Source organism: Patiria miniata, unplaced genomic scaffold, assembly GCF_015706575.1.
Source record: "Patiria miniata isolate m_02_andy unplaced genomic scaffold, ASM1570657v1 HiC_scaffold_14, whole genome shotgun sequence".
In the NCBI taxonomy this organism is placed as follows: Eukaryota; Metazoa; Echinodermata; class Asteroidea; order Valvatida; family Asterinidae; genus Patiria; species Patiria miniata.
This window is the reverse complement of record NW_024037052.1, coordinates 7,676,723-7,686,129: the sequence shown is the minus strand read 5'-3', so window position 1 is coordinate 7,686,129 and position 9,407 is coordinate 7,676,723. Positions and strand designations below refer to the sequence as shown.

At 41.4% G+C, this 9,407-nt stretch overlaps 1 long non-coding RNA gene across 1 annotated transcript; it reads left to right on the top strand.

Moving 5' to 3' along the window:
• Nucleotides 1–490: 490 nt before the first annotated feature.
• LOC119721994 lies at nucleotides 491–4,015 on the top strand. The gene is made up of 2 exons (XR_005270360.1): nucleotides 491–1,131; nucleotides 2,371–4,015. It is a non-coding gene; the product is annotated as an uncharacterized LOC119721994 (long non-coding RNA).
• The last annotated feature ends 5,392 nt before the right edge of the window (nucleotides 4,016–9,407 follow it).

Below are 9,407 nucleotides of genomic sequence, written 5' to 3'. Positions count from 1 at the left end.
GTCACATGTCATGTGATGAAGTCATTGTGACGTCACTTCAATTTTCATCTGTATAACATCCTGGTTTAGGTACATACCAAGTTTCAACCCAATCAGACCTATAGTTCTGTAGATATTAGCCTTCAGAATATGCACTTTTAATATGACGTCACATGTCATTTGATGACGACATCGTGACGTCACTTCAATTTTCATCTATAACATATCCTGGTTTAGGTACCGGTACATACCAAGTTTCAACCCGATCGAACGTGTGGTTCTGTAGATGGGTCATTCCACCAGGTTGGGTCATTTGAGTAATTTGCACATATGAATGTGTTCAAAGTTAATTTTTGCTTATGTAGTGTGGCACTAATGTTTTCATTTGTAAAATATATTTGAATTGAAAAGTCAATAATAAACTCCCAGCAATTTTTCAAAAAAAAATCTTTGTGAATGTTGATGATTTGTACCATTTTTCTGTGGTGTCCTCAGTACTTTTACCCACCCCCAGCGTTATATTGTATAAACGATTTGAATATACCTTTAAAAACAGATATAATTTTCTCATTTTGATGAACATGCTACCGGTGCTTATTCAACTAGAGTGAAGCTTTCCCACAAAATTATTTATTTTGTGCAGAACCATTGCATTGGTAAAACACAAGAAGTTAAATTTGTACGTACCGACGTAACGCGTGGTGTCTTCCTATGCCGCTCGTGTTGCATGGGTAGTTTGCTTTTATTTACTAACATTCCGATAATGTTACTAGTTTTCATTTTGTAACTGGTAGAAATGCTGGGATACATTTTTAAAAACAAGTGATAAAAGCCATGAAATATGCAGCGAGTTTACGAAGATACTTGATTTAAAAAGTTCAACGCAAGTCCGGTGTCCTGCGTGATTTGCGTTGCGTGGGTCAGATGTGACCGCCTATTTTTTCCTATCCCCCGCTTTGGAAGATGGTTCTGGCCCAAAATGTATACCCTTTCCATATGACGTTGAGTAGGTCACATGGATACTATTACGGGCTAGCATGCTACATGTGTAGGGTGAAATGTGACTGCTGTCCTGTTGCGTCGGTTTCGCGCGCTTCGCCAAATTGCAACGACGACGCGGAAATTTTTTGGCCGCTTTTGAATTGTGGATTGGTGAGTAAATAACTGGTTTCTAGCAGAAAACATCAGCGTATCATATTGTTCTGTTTGAGTTTCGTCTAAGTTTTACAGTAATTACTACTCCAAGGAACTAGTAGGACTCTAAAAATCGTCTTTTCTTTACATTTCATGTGGCCTTTTTCGGGCGACAGTAATGTCAGTGTTCGACTGTAAATTAATTCATCAGACAACCTTTGCCGTGAAAATCGCCAGATTTTACCCCCAAAACAAACCCCACATTGCCCAACATGACCCCTTAGGGATCCAGTTCACATCGAGAATTAATGATGGTACTTAGGTTAAGTTATGATTCGGAGATAAAAGTAATATTTGCCGTTCTTTTTCGAGAGCTTTTCTTGAGTTTGTGGATGTCTGTTTACTAGTTTGGGAAGGCAATGCGGTGATGTCCCCAGTGCACGCTGGTGTGAACGTACATGTACAGACACGTATGTAATTTGATCGTTTCGACATCGAGTACGAGTGGAGAGCGGCGACTCGGTGTCACGTGATGTATGCACGTACACTGGTTCCTTAATGATGGGTTTAGTTTCCCCGTGTACAGGCGGGAACCGGTTAACGCATATAATTATAGGCAGGTTCTTGTTTAGTGCAGTTCGAACGATAGTGGAGAGTCAGGATCTAAGACACATATAAACATCACGGACGCACATTGACCGCACTGCATTCGTTCACACCAGCACGCACTGGGGACGGGACGAAAACGACATCACCGTCGCGAGCAATGAAAGATTTTACTTATACCCCCACTATATTTTCCTTATTTACAGCTAATCAACCACCAAAAAGTGAAATTCTGATGAGAAATCACGATTTTAGCATGGACACTTTTTCAAAATTTCTTAGGATAATCTTAGCTAGATTTTTTAAAGGACATCCACATCACATGACCGCATGGTTTGTTAATGGTTAATGGGAGTATTTAAGTAAAATCTGGTAATTTTTTGTTAAGTTTGAAGATTTTTTATTTTTGAAATTTTCTTTTTTGGGGGGGGGGGTTCAATTCAATGATACCTTGGCTTATATTCGATATTTGAACCTTACAGATACTGACAGCATGGGGCCCCCGCAGCTCAATTTACGTATCAATCTCCGTCTTAGCACTTCACCTAACCATGCAACCCTTCTAAAACCAGGAAATGATGTTTTTGTGACATGTTTTATTCACCATGTACATTATTTTAAATATTTTTTTTTTTATTTTAAATATTTCAGATTGTTGACCTGACAGATTGTGGTGTTCGTCTCACCTATATGCGTCAAGGCGCTTTTTACACTTGGCCCCTGGGCGAAGAGCATATTTATCATCATCCGCTCTGTGACGTCAAACAGAAGCTCAGTGCTCCTGAACCGGTGTTGATAGGCTCCAGAATGGTTTTTAATTTTAAGAAGTGAACAACATGAACACAAAAATAATACAAATCACACGATTATGAGTGGTTATGTTTTATTTGGATATCCAACATATTAAAATTTAGTTTCTTGACTCAAACTTTAAGGCCTTGCAATGAAAGATGTAACAGAGATACGGTGTCCTTGTTACGTGGGTAACATCTATATGAGCAACAAATTTAATCCATTTCCTGATCCTGCAGCATTACAATTGTTCATAGTTGTGTTGCTCATTTCTGCTCTTCTCTGCAGAAGCCAAAATAAGTGCTGTCATGGAGTGAGTCTTGAGAAAACAGGAATATTGCTAAGGAGAGGGATTTTTTTGCATATCATTTAACTTCACCATATACAGTAGATTGTATTCCCACTGAATTTATATAATTAAAATGTAAGAATTTCCATCTTGGCTGCAATGTTTATGCGTGAAATGTTATTGATTACCAAAACAACAAATAAAATGAGCCATTGGGAAACTTTATCTGTGACCTATACCTTGCTATAACTATAGTGGTGTTAGAATGGTGTCCTTGTTACATGGGTATTTGGAAAGTGCACACTGTTATTGTAATAGATTACTGCATTTTCCATGCACATGCTGCTATAAAAAGTTTAAGAAATTATGAATGGTGAATATTTGAGAAGTTGAAATTGTATTGTTTCTAGACTTGTAACAAGAGTGCTTAAAATTGGGGAAAACATACATGTAAATAACCGCTGTGTGTGAACCATCTTACCTTTGCAAACGATGATGAAGGCAGTCGACACCTGACAAGTCACAGACTGAGTGATTCAGAACTGAATGCAAAGTATACTTCAACCACCATGTTGAGTGGTCATGTTTTATTTGAATATCCAACATATTAAAATTTAGTTTCTTGACTCAAACTTTAAAGCCTTGCAATGAAAGATGTAACAGAGATACGGTGTCCTTGTTACGTGGGTAACATCTATATGAGCAACAAATTTAACCCATTTCCTGATCGTGCAGCATTACAATTGTTCATAGTTGTGTTGCTCATTTCTGCTCTTCTCTGCAGAAGCCAAAATAAGTGCTGTCATGGAGTGAGTCTTGAGAAAACAGGAATATTGCTAAGGAGAGGGTATTTTTTGCATATCATTTAACTTCACCATATACAGTAGATTGTTTTCCCACTGAATTTATATAATTAAAATGTAAGAATTTCCATCTTGGCTGCAATGTTTATGCGTGAAATGTTATTGATTACCAAAACAACAAATAAAATGAGCCATTGGGAAACTTTATCTGTGACCTATACCTTGCTAGAACTATAGTGGTGTTAGAATGGTGTCCTTGTTACATGGGTATTTGGAAAGTGCACACTGTTATTGTAATAGATTACTGCATTTTCCATGCACATGCTGCAATAAAAAGTTTAAGAAATTATGAATGGTGAATATTTGTGGACTTTTAATATTTGCTTAAAATTTGAAAAGCTGCACTTTGAAATTTTGTTATGTGTGTCACACTTATTGACCCAACCTGGCGGAATGACCCAGATATAAGCTTGCAAAATATGCAAGGTTAATGTGAAGTCATGGGTCATGCATAGCCATGCTAGCGCTAGCGCATATGGTAGCTATGCACAGACTGGTTACCGCCTTTTCATCATGTCTTCTAAATTGGGCCCCGCGCAGCACGTTGGGAACCAGTCGTCGCCGCATTGAGCTAACAATTACGCACGTGTCACCGCGACATCAAATTGTGAAGTAGTTATTGCGAAGCAAATTTGAAAAACAACGGAGGTTTCTTTTGAAAAAAATAGTGAATCTTAGTAAAAAACAAAAAAAATACAAGCATTTTTGACGCAAAAGGGTTGTTAGTGAAGACAGAAAAGACAACAAGATTTTTTTATTTATTCAATCATTAATTTTAATTTTTTTTGGAATTGCCAATAAAATTTGTAGGGTTGTGGCCTAAAAATAGGGTCGGTTGGGTAACCGGCAGCAGAATTTTTTATTTTCTTGGCTTTACCTAACAAACCTAAAACAAAAAGAATTTTGAATTTAGCCTTTGGGTTCGAGAGACTATCTTCACAACCTCAAAAATTGATAAAAAATCACACAATGATCTATAACACATCCCAGGCCTACCTACATGTACCAAGTTTCAACCCAATCAGACTTACCATTCATGAGATATATCAAATTATGAGGCACTTCCGGTTTGGACCGGAAGGAAGGGTCACGTGATTTGGCACGCAGGAGATAAAATGAAGATACTGGATTATTCTATCAATTCCCACAAAATTCAAGTTGAGGTGTTTCATGGTTGATTTTATATTAATTTTCCAGGATTAAATCAATTAATGTCACTGGCCATTTTTGGAGCTGTATGCACGGAAAGGAAAGTGATAAGGCACATCCACTTACCACTAACATAAATGTTCGGAAACTCGATTGCATGTACCTTGTACAACTTCTTTTTTTAAATCAGATGTGAATACCGGTATATTAAAGACATGCACATGCAGTAGCTACATAATTGAAAAATACCAAATTTGACAAAATGCAGTGAAATTTATTTCTTGAGGACCTTTCCACATTTGGCTTATTAAGTTGGGCATGTACATGTATATACTACCCCATATAGTTTGGGCACTTGCTATATAGTTCATACATGCATGTAACATCTTAATTTTGTTATATCATCATTGTCACCATTGTACTCCATTCTTTGCCACAAAATTCAAATACCTTAAGTACCACTTTCCATGACATACGTGTACGTGTACACACCTGTACATAAAAGTGAATCTTTGTTTCCTGCAGGAAAGGGTATCGAAGCAGAATTTGGCAATGTTTTCTGGTCACCCTGATGCCGAATTGATGTCGACATAGAGCAAAGTCATGTACAGCAGAAGTAAAGTGCGCACAAGTGTTACTCCAAAGGAGGTATGTCCTACCGTACATTTATTTCCCAGGTTTGCATCGCCCTCATGCATCAAATCCAGACCATCAAGCCAAAAACATACTTGTACATGTTATTTTCTAGTGATGCAGCAACCCAGACTTGGTCATTCTGCCAAGCGAATGCACTCGTTTGTTCCTCGTTTGTATACAGTCTATGGTGATTAATGTTTGTTGCAATTGGCTCCTACCCATTTGGGTAGGAGCCAATCATAGCACAGTTTTTCATGTAATTAGCGTTTTTATTCCTAGAAACGCGCGCAAATTGTTTTGATATTGTGGCGGTCTTGCGTCGACGATGCCTTGGATATTGCTCTCTGCCGACCCGACGAGCGGCTGTGAGGAAGGCCAGGGGAACAGGACCGCCAGGCGCGCAGGGAACACACTCACTCGCACTCTCACGCAACCTCAAGAACACACTCGGGGAGACAACACACTCGGGGAGGGTTAACGTCCAATGAATAGATCAGACACTCAGGTACTTAGGGCTTCACTGCTTTATTATAACCACTTGTGACCAATAAGGTGCGTCCTACTTAGGTCTGTCGTACTTAGGTGTGTCCTGACCAGGTGTAGGTATTGGCCCCTCCCAATAATCCTCAAGAACTTAACTGGAATGCTTCCCGTAACAATCAGATTTCCTAATCCCTGCACTCACAGGAACTAAACCAGTGCTCTTCCTGAATGAGAGACTGACCACAGCTGTACTGCACACGCTTCAGCAACTCCAAGTCTCTGAGCGGGAACTGTGCTAGGCTTCATGCCACAATTTACAGCTAAAGCACACAATGCTTATATACCCGCGCCGGGTACCAACCAGCCATGCAATTCGCACGTTGTACAACGGACAGAAGTCCGGGTACCAACCAACTAAACTACGGTGAGCCTAGTGCGCCAATATTAACTGTTCCGCTACACAGCCGCGCCCCAGGTTTGGTCAGTCCCTTGACCCTAAAAACGGATCACAATAAGGAACAGTTATAAAAACTATAACTCCTAACAAGGTGCTATCCCACCTTTGGCTCACTTGAATAAAACTTAACTTAATAACAGTCAAAAATGTCTCATCTGGAATCCTTGTACAAAATAATTTGCTGACCTACTTAGGTCCTCATACAAAATAATGGTTTGACCCAGTGGCGTAGCCAGGAATTTTTCAGGGGGGGGGGGGGGGGGGGCGCTGGGGGGGCTGGAACATTTCATGGGGGGGCGTCAAGAAGGGGTGTCAATCGCTTCTCAAAGTGGGGGGGGGGGGGGGGGAGGGACATACCTTGATCATAACTGATGCAAGCGCGAAGCCCTTACGGCGTGGGGTTCGGGGCCCGCTTAAGGGCCCCGAAAAAAAATTGGATTCTAGATGTTCTGTTGTGTGATTTGAAGCAATTTCTTACGACTTTCCTCCATGCTTTAACTAATATTTTCTTGGCAAAAGATAATTATTTAAACATCGTTTTCGAGGTTGGAGACATTGAATCAGCTATCGGTATTCTGAGCTATTGGCGTGGGGTTCGGGGCCCGCTTAAGGGCCTCGAAAAAAAAATGGATTTTCGATGCTCTGTGGTGTGATCTGAGGCAATTTCTTACCACTTTAACCAATATTTATCTTAGCACAAAAAGATAATAATTTAAACATAATTTTCGGGGTTTTCTCAGCCAAAGGCATAAGAAAATTTTGTGAACATTGTTTTCGAGGTTCTAGTCATTGAATCAGCTACCAGAATTCTGAGCTATAGGCGTGGGGTTCGGGGCCCGCTTAAGGGCCCCGAAAAATTTTGGATTCTAAATGCTCTGTGGTGCTATCTGAGGCAATTTCTGACCACTTTAACCAATATTTTCTAAGCAAAAGATACATTGTAGTACATAATAGGGCCCATGGCGTCATGTAGATCAATGATAATTTTTTGTAGAAACTCAAAATCTCAGGGGGGGGGGGGGCGACTGGGGGGGCGACAAGGTTTCATGGGGGGCGGTCGCCCCCCCACGCCCCCGCGGTGGCTACGCCACTGGTTTGACCTACTTTGGCCTTATACAAAATAATGGTTTGACCTACCTAGGTCCTTATACAAAATGATGGTTTGACCTACTTCGGCCTTATACAAACTCTCCTTTAGTTTACAAAACAAAACTTTATCAAAACTTCTGATGAAACTTTATATAAAACAGTTCAAAATGCCTCCTCCATTACAAACTTAAACAAGTGTTTAACAAATGTTACCAAAATAGATCCTCAACAGTTCAACAAACAGTTCAACAAACAGTTCAACAAAGCCTCTTTAGGCAAGTAGGTTTCCTTAACTTCCTTGATCCGGACTGCCTGTCCCGGTAGCAGCCTGTCTAGGTGCAAAGGTGTTGACAGGATGTGCTCTCCCTTCTTAGCAGTGGTTCCCTGACCATCGCGTCGTTTGGCCTCTTCCCTCATAACTTCTATCATCCGTCCTGGCTTCCCTTTCGGCGGCACGGCTGGCTCTTGGTGGCTCTAAATCCATCATCAGCGGAGGGGTAGGCGACAGTGTGATCTCTGGGAGCTCTCCACTTGCACTCTCACCTAAGATTGCTGCTATTTCCAGCTCCACATCAACATCTGGTACTTCAACGACGCCTGACCCCTTCGATTCTCCCTTCGCCTCCATCTTGGGTGTTACGTTTAAAGGGTGTTACGACAGCATCTGAAGAGTAGAGCTCCGCCTTGGCTCATCAGGCTAATTGCGAACACTTGTACTGCTTCGTGCCTCCTCCTCCTCAGATGCACATGAAACTGTCGATGGCGCCTTCTTCTCTTTAGGGCGCTTCCTTGTCACCTCTTCTTCATCTTTCTTGTCCCGGCTATGCTTCTTTGTAGCGGCAGTAGGTCCAATCTCGCTCCGTCCAGCAGAACGCGACTTGACCTCTGGTTGGGAACCTGGTTCATCCCGTTTACTTTTAGGTGACCTTTTGTCCTCTTGGTGATGCCTTCCTGCCTCGCTCCTGGTACGCACCTCACGTTCCCTGTCCTCATAGGACTCAGCCCTGATCCCATTCACCTCAGCCAGGCAAGACGGATGACAATCTTTATAAATGCATCGGCAGATTATCCCGCCGATTGTTATTGTGTGAACACTGCTGGCACCAATAAAACACTCGTGGCCCATGCTCCACTATCAGATGTCGGTCTAGACTCCTCCAATGTAGGAACACAATGTGGCATTTCGGAGAGTCTATTGTTTTCGCCTGGTGTAGGTCCTGTGGAGTCCTCTTCGCTGGTGAATCTCGTCCCATGTTTTCCTCCTGACAATGATGGACAGAAATGAATCTTGTTAGTTTCTCATGGCTAGTTAAAGAAATGGCTCGAGCATTCTGTAGCACGCCCACACACGCATTCTGTTCAACGCTTGGGTTATCCTCACGGCCTGGCCTGTATACGTTCCTGCCCCCGGATTCCCTGCACCAAAACGCATTCACACCGTCGATCGTTGGCATCCTGTTGTCCCTCTTTTGTTTGTACTTTTTAGGAAGACTCCCAAATTGCGGACGTATTCTGGGAATCATGGACGTATTCTGGGAATCATCGACCATATTGTTCTCTTTTGTTCTCTGGAAGTTTTCATCCACAGTTTGAATAGATGAACATGCCCTACGCGTGTTGAACAATGTATACATACAGTGTGCGTGCATTGTTATAGAGCACTGAAGTGGATCGCGTGCTCAAATGTTCCTTGTGATGCTTCTGGAAAGATGTAAACTAAGTGATTTTTGTGATTTTTGTACTTATTTAAAAAAAACTACTTAAAGCAATTCCGACTTAAGTCCAGTCTAGTGACATCCTGGAGCAGTGCAGAGGATTTCAAGCATAATCTAGGCCTAAATTCATGCGTGGCTGAGCATAAACAACATGAGGTCCTTCCGAAGACCTTGACACGGTACATCCTCCAAACTCGGCCATCAATTTTTGCCAT